The following is a 16,578-nucleotide window of genomic DNA, read 5'->3' on the forward strand; positions in this document are numbered from 1 at the left end:
CTGCTGGTGCTGACCCCAGGGGGGGAATTAGAAAGCTAAAAAAAAAAAAAAAAAAAAAAGAAAGAAAAAAACCAGAGGAAATGAAAAAAACTTAAATTAAAAAGGACGGATAGAAGGGTGTGGCTAATTCCAGCTCTCTAGAAACTTGTGTTCAGGTGCTTCCTACCAGTAATGAAGAGCAACACCACACATAAATCGGTGTGGGGACTGTGGCCCTGTTCTCTCAGGCATCCAAATTCCCTGGTGATCTTTTCGAAGATGTTCACAGATGGCACAAACTGCCTGCCAGCCTTCCAGCCTCACATCTATCCATGATAATTGATGAGGAGATTCCAACTGCGATGCCGTCTCCAGAAACAAGTCTTCTGCCTTCTGCCAGTGTGCAATGATGGCTCTGAGCCAAATGACATCTATGAATCTGACTCGAGTCAGGTGACTTTGCAAAGAACTTCTCACCTTTGAAATTTTTCTTGTGTAGGAGAGAAAGGAGAAATAGGCTCCAACATATGTGCCACAGAACATGTATGGAGGTCAGAGGACAACCTTAGCTTCGGTCCTTGCCTTCTGACTTCTTTGAGACATGGTCTCTTGCTTGCTATGAACACTAAGCTAACTGGTCCTTGAGGCTCTGGAAACAGTCCTGCTCTACCTCAGGTCCCATGGTAGGAGCAGTGGGGTTACAAACATGTGCTCCCACGAAGGTGTTAAATAGACTCTAGGGATCTGAGGCAGGTCCTCTGTTTACACACCAAGGGCTTCTTTCACTGACCCGTCTCCCAGTCCAGTCTTCTATAAACTGTGATTCTGTCTACAATGCATAGCAATCCTTGTTACTTGCTGTTTTCTGTCTTGAGTTTCCCGGGGAAGCCTATAAAGAACAAAGAATAGTACTAGCCAGAACCCTCTACTATGCTCTAAGTCCATCACAGCCTTTCATCACACACACACACACACACACACACACACACACGGGAGGGGGAACACAGAGACATACAGAGAGAGAGAGAGAGAGAGAGAGAGAGAGAGAGAGAGAGAGAGAGAGAGAGAGAGAATAGTTACTGAAGCCCAGGGAACTCAGAATGCCCTCAAGTGTGTTATACTTTGGGCCATATCTGGTCTGCTGTTTTGACATTGTTTGGTCTTTCTGGGATATCAAGATGAAACATCGTGGAGTGTTTTAAGTACTCTCCGGAGAAGCTAAAGAATCATTACAGCTGTGTTTCTCCAATCTCCCCCCTCCCAGCCCCTCCCTTTACACTCCTCAGCCTGCTGGCACCTCCCATAGGCTGCAGCTGGGGAAAGCTTCTCTGAGAGGACTCTTCCCCCCCCAATCCCACATTGAGGGTGCTGTGCATATGGTTTGCATTTTCTATCCATCACATTTGCCTTGTGCCAATGTAGTCCAAGAACATGTCCTTCCCCTGACCCTTTCTGCACTGTTTTGGTTCAGAGGAGCCAGCTAAGTGCAAGTACCATATAAAATCTGTTTGGTAGATAGAAAAGGAGAGGCTGTTGTGGCAACACTGAGAGAGAGAACAGGAAGAGGCTAACCTCCAGGCATCAAAGGCCTGGTTCTCTTAGTACTCACCTCCCACTCTCTCCTTTAATTATCTATTCTTTTGTTTCTGCACCCTGGCAATCTGTTCATGACAGAGGGAATTGTGTTGTGAATTTGCTCCTTGTGTTTTCCTAGTTCTATGACTACATGAGTTCATAGAATATAAAAAGATCAACCTGAACAAAATGAGAGGTGGTAGAAATGAGGAAGAGACCACACTCCAGGAAAGCCTAAGACAGATAGCCCTTGAGCAAAATTAGCCAGTGGGGTACGCAGGAGGTGGGGGAGTATTGATTATACACAGGTCCAATTGTATAGCAAGGAGATATGTAGCTTGTCTTTCTCAACTTTGTGGGTTATTCTTTCTTCCACCTCTCTCTGTCCCTTTTCTTCAACCCTTTCAACCCCCAATAGTAGATATGAGAGAAAAAAAAGGATAGAGAAGAAAGGAAAGAGATCCCTGAATAAAGTCAGGGGTTGGAAAGGGGGCTACATCAGTAGATTACTTCCTGCTGATTAAAGTCCTTGGAGCAAGTTTGATCCTCATCGTCAGGATATATAATTTCTTCTCGTTGTTTCTTCTTTGCTTATGATTACTTAACAAACTATAACCAACTAACAACCAATAATTCACCCCACATCTAAGGGTCCTAACATTTATATACCCTCTAAAATGTCCCCAGAATTCCAAATGTCAGGCAATCACAGAAACTATCTGCGGATAACAAAAATTACGCCTCTGCTAGAGCATGAAGCAAATCACAGCCAGCCGCTGTGGACAATCTGAAGCAGCCCCATATTCCACACCTGGTATTAAAACAAAGACATATTTTATAATATTGTATTGTATTGTATTGTATTTTCTAAAGAAATCAAAATTCCAAAGTTGTCACTACTATGACATATTCAGGGAAGGAGTATGGACAGTACGATACATTCTGATCTAGGTTAAAGAGGTCTAGTGGTTGGGCAGGGTTATATTAAAATCCTCTTTAAGAGGGTTATACAATTTTTCATATTCATAAATGCACACACACATAAATGCACACACACACACACACACACACACACACACACACACACACGAGTTAGGGCAGAGGGTTTGAAAAGCTTACTTGATTATTCTGCTATATAATAACATAGCCAAGCTCTCTCACCCGTGCTCAACATGAAAAGCCATAGTTAACTACCCTTTCCCTGTCACAAAACACCACCTCCCTCAATGTGCAAGCTAGGGCCACAAGCACCCCTCACACATGATTAACACATACATTAATCTAGTTTGCTCTCCTTTGATATGATAAAACACTCTTGCCAAAAAACAACTTGGAAAACGGTTTATTTCAGTGTATACTTCCGTGTCAAAAGTCCTTCACGGAGGGAAGCCAGGACAGGAATCTCAGGGCAGGGACCATGGAGGAACGCTGCTTACAAGCTCACTCAATGGCTCATACTCAAGCCCAGACACACCTAGTCAAGGAGAATGCCACCCACACAAGTCAAGACAGTCTCTCACAGACAGATCCAAAGCACATTCTTAGCTGGGCAGTCTCTGAGTTGACATTATTTCATTCCAGATGGCTCTAAATTGTGCCGAGCTGACAATAAAGCTAACCAATGTAAGAGTATAGTGGCTCACTTCAGTGTGAAGTGAAGTAAAAGTTCAACTCAAATAGTGTCACGTGTTGTGCATTTGGTTTGTTTGGTCTTTTTTTTTTTTTTTTTTTTTTTTTGGTTCTTTTTTTCGGAGCTGGGGACCGAACCCAGGGCCTTGCGCTTCCTAGGTAAGCGCTCTACCACTGAGCTAAATCCCCAGCCCCTGGTTTGTTCTTTATGTTATGTTAATTGGGTTCACAAATTACATAAGAATGTACACGTTTGCACGGGAGATGCTGGTGGTCCTTGTCTCCAGCTGGTTCTAATTGGTAAGTTAAGTTGCTGGTGGCCAATGGTTGGGCAGGGAGAAAGAGGCAGGACTTTGAGGTTCCTGGGCAAGGAATGCAAGGGAGGAGGAAAGTTGCCATGCCAGGGAAGGAGTAGGATGCAAGCAGAGAGCTGCAGAAGACAGAGAACCAGTCATGTGAAAATTGGAGAAGAGCGACCCAGAGGCCACACCCTCTATTGGGTCTGGGGTAGCAGAGATGAAATATAGATTTCAGTAAGTAATAATTCAGGAATATCAGAGGGGAGGTGTTAGCAACTCAGAAGTTTGTGAGTGGCCCTGCCACTGGGCTGCTTAGGGCATATTAAAAATAAGGCTCTGTGTGTGTGTCTTTCATTCTGAATCCAAAATGTTTGGGTGGGCATTGAGGAGCACACACACACACCCCCGGGGAGTTTAGAGCAGAGTTACACACTACCGCTTCAGATGGCGCCCAACATGCTAGGCTTGTACTCACTTTTAAAAATTAATTAAAGATTGCAAAATGGAAGACATATGCCATGACATGAGATTAGGAGTTGGGGATAATTAGTTTCTTAGGCAAGCTGAGCCGAGCCAAGCCATGTGGTCCCTCCCCAAACCACACAGATTCAAGCTAGAACAAAAGGTACACATAATTCTGAGGTTCAGGCATGAGTTGGAACACAGTTAAGTCCCCCAAGTTGACCCACACAAAGATGGGTGACAGGGATTTGCCCCAGGCCCTTCTTTAAGGCTTCTGACTGCCTCAGAGAGTACTCAGAGGTGCTGGGAGCCCCTGCTGTGCAAACAGACAGGATACTCAGAAGGCAGAGAAAGGCAGACAGTAGAGTATGATTGCTCCCAAAGATCAGGTAAACAAAGGATAGGGATGAATCAAATTTGATGTAATTGTTTTTAAGGATAGAAGGGAGTATAATGGTAATTATTTAAGTGTTTTTAGGTATACGTGGAATAAAGAAATCCAGGCCTCTGATCTCAATAGGAAACAAAGTCATGAAGATAGAAAGAATAGAATAATGAGAAAAATACATTGAAAGAAATTTGGGAAAGTCTATGCCAGGGCAGAACTTGGGAACCTTTGACCAGGGTCTACACAAGATTTCTGGAATTGCTTAGTCTGGAATGACAAAGTGATAGCCTATAGGCTCATACAGAAATATAGAAGGTAATTTAATTGAAGTTAAATATATAGGAAAGGATGTTAATTCAAGTTATATAAAGAGAAAGAGGAGATATATATTCACAGAGATATTAATCTCCTCAGAAGTGAGAGTGATTGAGAAAAATAAGGAAAATTTGAAAAGGCCTAGAGTTCTTTTGAATGAGGTCTACACAGGAATTCTGGGATTGCTTAGCCTGATATGACAAATTAATAGCCTAAAATAGGCTCATGCAAAAATATAGAAGGAAATTTAAGTGAAGTTAAATATAAAAATTATACATATATGTATATACACCACAGAGATATTAATCCCCATTGAAGGGAGAATTTTAATATACATAGATGAATAAATATAGGCCTTGATCTGACTATTAAAAATTAATCATGTAACAACAAGACAGGAGATAGTGGGAAAACACTGTCTCAATGGATAATATTATTTGTTTAGATTGCTTTAATTGCTTTGAATTGCTTTAATTATCAAAATGCATGTGGTTATAAGTTTGGTGGTTATAATAGTAAAAGTCTTTTAAGATAAGGTCAAAATAGGACAGGACTGAAGGAGGCTGCCAATTTCAATCAATCTTTACTTTTGATGATTTCAGGCTACTGGACCAAGGACATGCTGTTGTGGAAGAGAGACTCTGTATTTGTGATAATAGGAAAGAAGAAAAGGCTTTGGATCCCTTCCACGGTGATATGGATCAGATATGACAGGGGAAGACCCCTTGGAGATACTGGCTACAGAAAAGAAAAATTCAAAAACATCAAAAGTGACAGCTAACTTGATTTGCTTGATTCCTACACTTGGGAACAGCCCTGTAACTGAATTAGACATAAAAATGTCTCTAGCCAAAACTTCAGCTAAAATTAGATAATAAATCCCGTTGGTTATGGAATCCTTCATCGTGCCATCCTTCACATGGCACGAAGGATGATTCATTACAATTGGTCATTGACCAAATTAACTCATAAAGGGATAGTTGTCTTGAACCTCCCAAACAAGGAGCAAAAATTCATCCTTGCATAATCCATTCGAATATCTTAATAGCACTAAAATTTTGGTTGTAAGATCCATATATTACAGAATGTACACCTCTGACAAAATTCATCCACCAGAACACTAAAATGACCTGCTGCTCCAGATTCCTGCCTCCCAAAACAGTACCAGGAATAGCTGCAGATTCCTGATAACCTCGGTTCATCCAGCTTTGCAGAAAGAGCCAGTCAGAACTTCAGTCAAATCCTGAGCCTTCTAAGCATACAGAGACTGGATAACTGGCTAACAGATGCTAAAGCTAGCTTTCTTAAGTACTACCAATTTTTCTAATTTTCCTACTCCTCTGCACCACGTTAAAAAATATTTGTCACCCCTATTCAGCAGGAAAAAGTTGAGGAAAGTCATCATCCTGATCCCTTGGGTTTGGGTGTCTGGTTATGATTATTTTATAAATTATAGACAGGTTGTCGTTTTAAGGCATAATTTGGAAATGGTCATAATTTTGAACAGGAGAAAATAGATGGGACAGATTACTAAATTTATTCTTGAACAAAACATTATATAGCCATAACCTTACATTGATAGAAATATTTATAATTGATGCAAAATTGAAGTTATAATTTCTTACATTAGTACAGAATTCATATATTGATACATATTTAAGATTTTCTTTGGTGTAAAACTTTGTATATTGATACAAAATTTAAAATTAATTTTGTTACTCTTAGATAGGCATTGTGCCTATGCAACTCATTTAAGAACACAAGGCCTTGGCCATTCACTATTACAAACCATTTAGGATGATTGAGTAACACAAGTTAGGGGCCAGATAGTAAACTCATGGTTATATCAGATTCTAATTTAATTATAATAAAGTGTTTTCAATACTATTCAAATAGAAATAGCTTACAGCAGTCAAGGTTTAACTGTTCAGATATACTTGATAGTCTTCAAAAACATCAGAAATCCACAGAATATAGCATTTATAATCATTTCATTATTACTAGGTTTTTGACTAAAAGACACATCAGCTCCTGCGGTACCCCCTTCATGGTTCAAAGAAGACACTGAGTATCATAGCCTCCATATGGAGTTGCTCCAGTTGTGGCAAGGGAGCCACTGGGCAAGAATTGCCCTAATTCATCCATAGACAAAAATACAGTCTAGGAAAGAACAAATGATGCAAGATAGTGGATAGCTTAGCCCTTCTAAGGCAGGGTAAGCTAGTCCCTCATAGTTCTTGCTTCACTTAAGCTCTAAAAGATGGTTCTGGGACAGAAGACTGAAGACAGATGTTCCTATGTTCTGAGGAATAGGGGATTGTTCAGGTAATCAGCTGCCTCTACAAATTGGTTAAGTTTTGGAAGCTATGTTTTTGAACTTCCTATACAGATAATATTTAATTCATTCTCAGATCTCTGACAATATGATGACTCTCAATTTGTCTCATAATAAGACTTAAGTTGTTTAGCATTGAGGGAGATGATGTAGATTTGAAAGGATGATTTTCAGATGGTAATATAAGTTAAAATCAGAACATAATTCAGGGATAGGCTTGTAAACTCTTTAAGTTAGGATAAATGTTAGAATAATGTACCTACATTGACAAAATTGATGGACTGGACGTTACTAGTGTATATCATATCTTATTGTTTACATAACTGCTATGACTGTGTTCAGTGTATATCTGAGAGAAGGGGTCTTTTTAATGGGTGTTGGTTTATTGCTTATACTATGTTAATTGATTTCCCAAATTACAAGAGAATTTGCACAGCTGTGTGTGAGACCCTGACAGTCCTTGCCCCCAGCTGGTTCTAATTGGTAAGTTAAGTTGCTGTTGGCCAATGGTTGAACAGGGAGATGGAGGCAGGACTTTGAGGTTCCTGGGCAAGGAATGCAAGGGAGGAGGAAAGTTGCCATGCCAGGGAAGGAGTAGGATGCAAGCATGAGAGCTGCAGAAGACAGAGGACCAGCCATGTGAAAATTGAGAAAGAGCAGCCCCAGAGGCCACACCCTCTATTGGGTCTGGGGTAGCAGAGATGAAATATAGATTTCAGTAAGTAATAATTCAGGAATATCAGAGGGGAGGTGTTAGCAACTCAGAAGTTTGTGAGTGGCCCTGCCACTGGGCTGCTTAGGGCATATTAAAAATAAAACGCTCTCCCTCTCTCTCTCTCTCTCTCTCTCTCTCTCTGTGTGTGTGTGTGTGTGTGTGTGTGTGTGTGTGTGTGTGTGTGCGTGTGTGTGTGTGTCTTTCATTGTGAATCCAAAAAACTTGGGTGGGTAGCAATGAGCACTCACACACCCACAGTGGAGTTTAGAGCAGATTAACATACTACCACTTCCATCACCAGGCAATGACCTTCATTCCTCCCATTTATATTCCTACTTCTCTCTGTCCCCATGTAGTCACTGATGGCTTTGCCATTTAATGTAACTACATCCCCTCTCATTCATGTCCCTCTAAGCGAGAATAAGATGGCCTTTCCCAGGATTCCTGGTAAGCATATTCCTGGTTTGCATGTCATTGGCTTATTTCTGAACTAATCATTGAGACCAAAAGAATTGATCATAAAACACTGCAGCAGCAACAGTGTTCCATAATAGCTTCCCCTTCCCTAAGGGAGCTCACTTCTGTCTACTTAGAAAACTTTGCACTGGAGCGAGGGACAATGTGGATATTTCAAGCATATCTACATTGAGGTTAATACTCAAGAGCCCAAAGTGCTCTCTAGTTTCATACTAGAAAAGGTGGTCACAAAAGAACCAAACAGTAAACGTGGTTATGCTCCATGTCTGCTCACAGGGGTGGGCGGCACTCAGGACTGTCCAGTGTACTCATGTTTCTCATTGGAATGGATATACTTGGAGGTAAGCAGAATGGAATGCTTTCATTGGTTCCTTAATCTGTGGAGTATGTTACTTAGGGAGAAAGGCCAAATAGAATTCTCTGAAACTGCCCAAGTTCCTAACAGTGGGAGTGCATGAGCACTATGACTGCTTCATGGGGAAATGACACAGATTGGTGTTGACCTGAAAAACTATTCTAATGTAAAGCTTAGTCATAGCCCCATCCACTTTGACCTTGGCAAAAACAAACAAACAAAAAACAAGCAAAAAGATGAAACATGGCAGATGACAGTAGACTATCACTACACTCAGTCAAGTCATCTGTTAGAGCAGACTGGCCTGGCCTCCATGGTACATAACCAAGGCTGCATTGGTATTCATTCCTATCATGAAGAAAATGCATAGCTCACATGCACAGGATAGAAAATTCAACACAGTTGCAGTCTCACTCCAGGGCTGTGCCAAACTGCTTGCCTCCTGGCATTGTTGGCTGCTTCTCTCCATGCTGTGATAAAACCCGACAGAAGCAATTTAAAGGAAGAGAGCTTTGTTTTGGCTCACGGTTTTGTAGAGAACAGTCAGTCCATCTTGGTGGAAAAGGCATGATGGGCAGAACAGTGTGTTCAGTAGTAACAGGAGCTTTTGGCACAATTTGGTTATATCTTGATGGATCTGGAAATGAAAATTTCCAGCCAACACCAGGAGCAGATGTCAGTTTCCAAGCCTGTTTTGAACTCTGTGACCTACTTCTGCTAACAAAGCCACATATCCCAAGGGCTTCACAACCTTCCAAAACAGTGGCGCCAGCTGGGGACCAAATGTTGAAACACATGCATGTGTGGAGAACACTTCAGACTCAAATTATAGTAGGTGGTATGGTATGGTATGGTATGGTATGGTATGGTATGGTATGGTATGGTATGGAATAATATGGTATAGTATAGTATAGTATAGTATAGTATAGTATAGTATAGTATAGTATAGTATAGTGGCACCCAGACTGTTGAGATGTTCTAAAAAACACAAGTAAGGTCTCCTGTATCAGTGTCATAATACTTAAAACTGATGATCAAGAGTTGAAAGTACAGCATGCTAAGATGTATAAATTTTGAAGGATGAAAGTCAAAACCTAAAGAGATACAGGAGGCATGTGTCCAGAGAGTATAGATTGTTCCAGGGCATGCTAGAATATCCCCTTCTGTAGGAATGTTTGCATTTTACACTTCTCACTACTAAGACGTAATCATACTTGGTATGGTTTTACAAAGTCTGATAGAGATTGCCTACAATGGAACAGAGACCAAAAACCGATGTGACAGTCCGCTGGCTATGATATACGGTGACGACAGAACAGTGGCTATATGTAGAACCAACAGCATGGACTTACATTCACTAAAATGGTTTACCTACTGCCACTGATACACTCTGCCAACCCCAAAGACAATTTCCCTGATATGGCACCATCCTTGAGGGAAACCAGATGACCAGATCTTTCCACCTAAAGGCAGAAATGTATCCCATATAAAACAAGAGACGTTTTAATGTAAGTTTGCCCTTCCCACTTTAGGACTTTAGCCAGGATCACCAATCAAATACTTACAGTGCTTGACTCTTCTATACTGAATACTGTCAGGTCCAAAAGAAAACTCAGAACAAATGACTAACAGTGGTGCTTATTAGCATACCAAAGCACATGTTAGCCTCCAGCCTCACTCAGTAACTGTGGCCCTTCTCAGCTCCTCTCACCTCTTTTCACCCTTCCCCCTACTCTAAACTTCTCCAGCCCATGGGTTTCTCTTTCCCCATCTTCTCATTCCTGTATAAGCTTGCCATTTTGACCATACACTCTCTTGTTTTTGTTCTCTCTAGGCTCTCTTCCTCTTGCCCCTCTCTCTTGGTCCTCTGTCTCGCTTTCCATGCACCCCTCTCCTTTATTGCCCAGACCATTCTGTCCACGTTAGTCTTCTACTTTCCCTACCTCTCTAGACTTTTCCAGGTGCCTCAGGCTGTTCCCTCCCTCCTGCTTACAATAAAAACCTTCAACCATACCTTGAAGCAGTCATGGCCTCACTTTACATATCTGGTGTCAAAACACCCACATAGCATTGTCTCCTTATGAAAAGCCCACCCTCTGAGAATGGGATGAACCACCCTGCCTCTATTTTAGGTGTAAAAGTCATCTTACAATAAAGACAAACTCGGCTCATTTCAGTTTATGATTAAACCTGTTTTTGAAGGACTGGCTTATATCTCACCTTAACTACAAATGGTTCTGTATTGCCTTTTCCAGGAAATGGTAATGGCATCTTTGTTCCAAAAACCGTAATGAGTGTCTTGTAACCCTACCTTTGCTTCAAAAAGTTATAATGATTACCTTGTTTTGACCACATCTTATGTCCTGTTTCTGTAACTGCCTATTTTGCTTACCAAATCCCCCATTTTGACTATCCTGAGTCATAAAAACCTTGTCTACCTCATATCCAAAGCTGACCTCTTGATTCCCACATTAGGGGGAGGCAGCCTATGTACTTATTAGCTTGGCCATGATGATTTGGGTCAGTAGTTTTTTTCCTTGCATCTTTGGGATTAACATATGGAGGCCCCAGCAATATCAAGACCCCAGTCCAAATTCAGAAATTCAGAAGCTGGACCCTTCCCTCTGGTCCTCCCAAACTGAAGAGCTGCTCGCTAGGGGGTGCATACTTTGAAGACATTCCAAGGTCCTGAGACATCCCTTCAATTCATCAACCCCCTAAGCAAACAAGTGTATCAAAAAAAGAAAAACAAGAAGCATCTTTTTTTTCCATTTTTTTAAAAAAGGCCTCTCCTGGTAAGTCATAGGAACATTTTTAACTTTGTTTTTGTGACATCTGGTTCTGTTCTGAATTTGTGGGATCTTTCTCTGGGAAAGTGGGAAGAGCTGATGAGATTCAATATTCCTAGATGCAGGGCATCAAGGGAGATGTCACACAGCCCGTTTTGTTATCTCTGGTTACTTGGGAGTTTGGCCAGAGCTACCAATTCCTTTTATGACCGGCACTGGGAGACTGGGGTCTGAGAAATCAGAGAGGCCTAACTTCTGAGTGCCCATTGACAGGGTTTCAATGCCTAGGGTGCACAGAAACCCTGAGGACCATCTGTGATACTGGGTGCCAAGAGATTGGACAAGTTCAGCATAGAATGTCAGGTGTTACAGGGTATTGAGACAGAAATTAGAGAGGCCAGCCTAACTGAATCACAGAAACTGAGACTTAGGAATCCTCTGGTGGGATCTCAACACTTGGGTTATGCTAAAAACATCTCTGTCCAATTTATATACCCAGCCTTCTGTACAGAAAAAAAACAATGTTCATGCTTTTTAACTGAAAGCCATGATTCTACCCCAGCTCTTTTACAAACATCTGCTGGCTGCTGCTCTTTTCTACAATATGGACTTTGATGCAAATTACAAACAAGCTTCAAGGAGTCAAGAAAGTCAGAATAAGACTAAAATCTACCTTTCCTAATCTAACAGACTCCAGGTAAGTATTCTTGTCTATTATCAGCCTAAGTTTCCATGCATATTTCCTATTCTGAGGGGGGAAGCTTTAAATGTAAAAGTTTGCTTTAGGTATTTATTTTAATGTTAATTTCTGTATCTAGTCTCTATCTATCTGGCACTGAGCTTGTAGACACCATCCAGATATCAGCTATGGACTACAAACTGCTCCGGATATACACCAGGCCAGTGGCCTTCTGAGGAAACCAACAAGCCCTGGACTTGCTGAAAGTTGATGTAGACCAGCTGATATGATTGCCCCCTGTCTCTTCAGCTGGATCAATGAAAAAGATGCTTCTGATGAATAAATACTTAATTCCTTCCTTCCTCCTCCTCCTCCTCTTCCTTTTCCTCTTCCTCTTCGTCATCTTCTTCTTCTTCTTCTTCTTCTTCTTCTTCTTCTTCTTCTTCTTCTTCTTCTTCTTCTTCTTCTTTTTCTTCTTTAGCTAATGTTCCAGTCTTCCTGGGCCCTGACAACAGCATCCTAATTTCAGCAGGAGGTAGTTACAGAGGAGAGCACATCGCCCCTTATCCTTAACAAAGGGCTGGACTATTAAGTCCAAGGGAAACTCCCTAGCAAAGGGGACAAAATGGCTACTTATCGTAACTATTGACATACCAAGATTAAATGACCTTTAAAATTTTGTTCTTCCTATGTCAATCAGGCTGGTATAGCTTCTGAGCAGGCATGCATCCTTTCAAGGCATTGAAAATTTTGTTTCCTCCCAGATAAATAATGCTAAAAACCCTATCAAGGATTTAACAAGGTCATCCATATAATACAAGTGGGGAATGACAAAACAGCCTGCCTCAATGTTAGGATTAAAAGCCATGTTATAGTAAAGACTAGGACTGTACTTGTTTGTTTCTCAAGAATCAGCTATGTCCCCATACCCTTAACTACAAATGGTTCTGTACAGCCTGTTCCAGGAAATGACAATTATGTCTGTGTTTCAAAAGGTAGTGGCCATCTTGAAAATCCTACTGTTGTTTAAAAAGATTGCAATGACTACCTTGTTGTATTCTGCTTCTGTAACTGTGGTGATTTGAATAAGTATAGCCCTTCTAGACTCATGTATTTGAATGGTTGGCCCAGATGTGACATTAATTGCTGAGCCCTTGTTGGATTAAATGAGTCACTGTGTTGGCAGGCTTTGAAGTTTCTTATATCCTCAAACTATGCTCAGTGTAACACATGGTCTCCTGGCTGCCTTCTCCAGCACCATGTCTGCCTGTGTGCTGCCATGTTTCCCTTCATGATGATAATGAACTGAACCTCTGAAACTATAAGCCAGCCTCAATTAAATGTTTGCCTTTATAAGAGTTGACATGGTCGTGTTTTCTCTTCACACAACAAAACCCTAACTAAGACAGTAGCCACCTATTCTGCTCCCAAACCTCCCATTTGAAATCTCCTGAGCTATCTTCATGCTCAAGGCTGACCTCTTGAACTCCACTTTAGGGGAGGTAGCCCGTGTATACAAATTTTTAAAAAACCTGCTTTAACTAATTACTTCCTTTAATTAGTTTGGCCATGATGATTTGGATGAGTGGACTTTTCCCTGGCATCTTTGGGATTAGCAGAAGTAGAGGTCAATTGAAACAGCCATGGTTTCTAATCCTAACAACCAATTCTCTTGTCACTAGACACATGGCTTGATAATAGCAGGGTAGTTTCATAAAGACAGGAATGAGATAACAAATTAGAAATGCTATCATATGATGTTACTGAACCAACATGTCATAGTAATAATGATTTTTATGCCAGGCTAAAAGACCTACAGGTGATACAGAAAGAAGTCTGGTCACAGCTGGCAGCAGCCTATGCCCCGGGGACCCCCAAGACATCTCATCAGTTCCAGGTCGGAGACTCGGCTACATACAATGGCACCGAACCCAGATACTCGAGCCTCACTGGAAAGGACCATACCTGGTGCTGCTGACCACCCTGACAGCCATCAATTCTCAGCCCTCACCAGCCGTGTACTAGCTGTTGGGGCTGAGAGCTGGGACCTAGAGGGACACTCAGCATGTTTGCCCTGGGTTCCATCGAGATAGGTATAGAGATAGGCTTGATTTCTATTACAAATGATGTAACATTGCATATGTTAGTACTCCTAACACTTCTTGGGACTGTGCCTCAGGGATCACAATCTGTATAAGTTTAGAAGTTCTAAAAGCTAGTCATGACCTTGGTGTGTAGGTTTAGATAGTGTCCAGATTGGAATCCTGATGCTAAAGACTTAGTAAGAAAAAAAAAGGAGTTGAGAATTACTTAAGGCTATCTAGGTGCTGCAAGGGCAGCACAAGGACATCTGCCATTGCCCTGCAATGCAAGGCTTATAGAGAATTCAGAACTGCCATTGACTTAGATATAAAAAGAGTGAAAGACTTTTTAGCTGACCTCCAAGAATACCTAACCTCCCTCTCAGAGGTAGTCCTTCAGAATAGGAGAAGATTAGACCTGATATTCCTTAAAGAAGGAGCCTGTGTGCTACACTGAAAGAAAAATGTTGCTTCTATGCAGACCATTCAGGAGTAATTAAAGACTCCATGAATAAACTTAGAGAAAGGTTAGACAAAAGACAGAGAAGCGCATCAGGGATGGTTCGAGAGCTGGTTTAGTAGATCTCCTTGGATGACTACTCTGATATATTCCCTTATGGGACCCTTCTTAGTTTTGCTTCTGCTTCTGATTATAGGTCCATGTGTGTTAAAGAAACTAGTTAATAGGTTTGACTCCTACAAAAAGATAGAGATGCTCAACAAGGTTGGTTTGAGTCTTGGTTCACTCGGTCTCCCTGGATGACTACCCTACTCTCTGCTATAGCTGGGCCATTGCTAATAATTTTCTTGGTTTTAGTTTTTGGCCCCTGCGTGACAAACAGGTTAATTGCTTTTGTTAAAAAATTGAGTGGGTGCTGTGCGGTTAATGGTTCTGAGACAACAGTACCAGTCAGTTAGGACAACTGGTGAAACCAAATATGAGATTTTATATCAAAATTCTAAGATTAGAATTACTTAGTAGAAGAAGAGGGGAATGAAAGGAAAATTATACAGATTTAAGGTTTAAAAATATGAAGTTAAAAGAATAAGTTTCAAAATTCAGACTCAGGGCTAAACACTGTGAAAAGCAAGTCCAGGCAGCCCCGCCCTGCCGCTAGGACTAACAGACCATAAAGATAAAGAAAAGGAATGCAGGAACCAGCCCGAGTTATCAGGACTGACTCTAACCATCTGGCAGAAAGGCACCTCCCCCAGCTTACTCAGAGTCACACCTTAACCAGATGTCCTTCAAACCCTAATACACCCCTAGCTTCTAAAATCCTGAACGCCCTAGTCAATACGTACTCTCCTGCTGTGCTGTAATCTCACTGCCATGTTTAAATGAGCCAATCACTTATAGCCGAACCAGAAATTAACCAATTGTGTGTAACCGCGCCAAACCCCCTAGCCTTCCCTATATAAACCCCTGACTTTTGAGCTTCGGGGTCGATACCTCTGTCTCCTGCGCAGGATACGTGTTGACCCGGAGATCCCCGTAATAGATCTCCGTAATAAACCTCGCCTTTGCTTATTACAAAAAAAAGAAAGAAAGAAAGAAAAAAGAAATGCTATCATAAGAGACTTGGGTGCCCCCGAAGTCAATACCCACTATGTTGTACTAAATTCCCAATAGGTAGAATGCCTATGGGACAGGAGACCAAAAGATAGAGGTAGGAGTGGCCTTTTAATCAGCATTCCCCAAAACATGTTTAATCAGAGTCCTATAAAAGCCATTTCCAGGCAGGCAAACTTGTTCCACGGTTCAAGTCAAGGAAGATATAGTGTGGCAGTAGAGGGCTTGCCTATCATCCATGAGGATATGTGTCCAACTCCCAGTACAGGAAAGAGGGTGGGACAGCGGGGATGGGGGAAGGAATCACATCAGCCTAAAAAATGCAGGGAATCTACAGAAATCCATGCAGACCTCTTTGGGCTCACTAACAGCCCATGACTGTGTCTCTTACGAATACTTTCCCGGCCTCAGAATTAAGCCTTGTGCAAGCTTCTGCCCCTTTCCAGACAGCAGCCTATAGTAACAATTAATTGATTTTAAAGCCAAACCTCTTTGCATCTAGGTAAGACAGTTGAGTTTCCCCACATCCATGGCACCTCATAGAATGAATTAAAGCCTCAGATGCTGCATGTGACTGGTTGCATCTTGCTCTGACCTATCATGTATTCCTCAGGTTCTTACAGGTACAGCTGCCTTTGATATGTAACTCTCTGTTGTACAACATGTTCCCAGGGGAACCCAGTATAACTTCTAACTCATTTATTCATTCTAACAAGTAAACACAATGGAAAACCAGAGGACGGATTCCTTTAATTTTAAGTTAGGACTGGGTGCAGTTAGATGCTCATTTTTATTTTTGGCAACTTTGTTGTTACTGTTTTTAAAGAACTATTGTACAAAGTTTAGAATTCTCTAAACTACTTCTCCCAGTTCTTCCTTGGCATGTTAGATGTTCACAAGTGTCTTCTAGGCAGCCAAGGAGCAAGT

At 41.4% G+C, this 16,578-nt stretch overlaps 1 long non-coding RNA gene across 4 annotated transcripts in view; it reads left to right on the forward strand.

The window, feature by feature from the left end:
- Positions 1-16,223, forward strand: part of LOC120093634 (uncharacterized) — a 39,644-nt gene extending 23,421 nt beyond the window's left edge. For 2 of the 4 annotated variants that reach the window (XR_010053355.1, XR_005487054.2), the window contains 2 exons: positions 5,250-12,015; positions 12,137-13,355. This is a non-coding gene — a long non-coding RNA (uncharacterized LOC120093634). Of the gene's footprint in view, positions 1-5,249; positions 12,016-12,136; positions 13,356-13,800 lie in introns of those variants that run through there. The other 2 variants (XR_010053357.1, XR_010053356.1) reach the window with 2 other exon arrangements.
- The last annotated feature ends 355 nt before the right edge of the window (positions 16,224-16,578 follow it).

The sequence above is a fragment of the Rattus norvegicus genome, chromosome 7 (assembly GCF_036323735.1).
Source record: "Rattus norvegicus strain BN/NHsdMcwi chromosome 7, GRCr8, whole genome shotgun sequence".
Classification (NCBI taxonomy): Eukaryota; Metazoa; Chordata; class Mammalia; order Rodentia; family Muridae; genus Rattus; species Rattus norvegicus.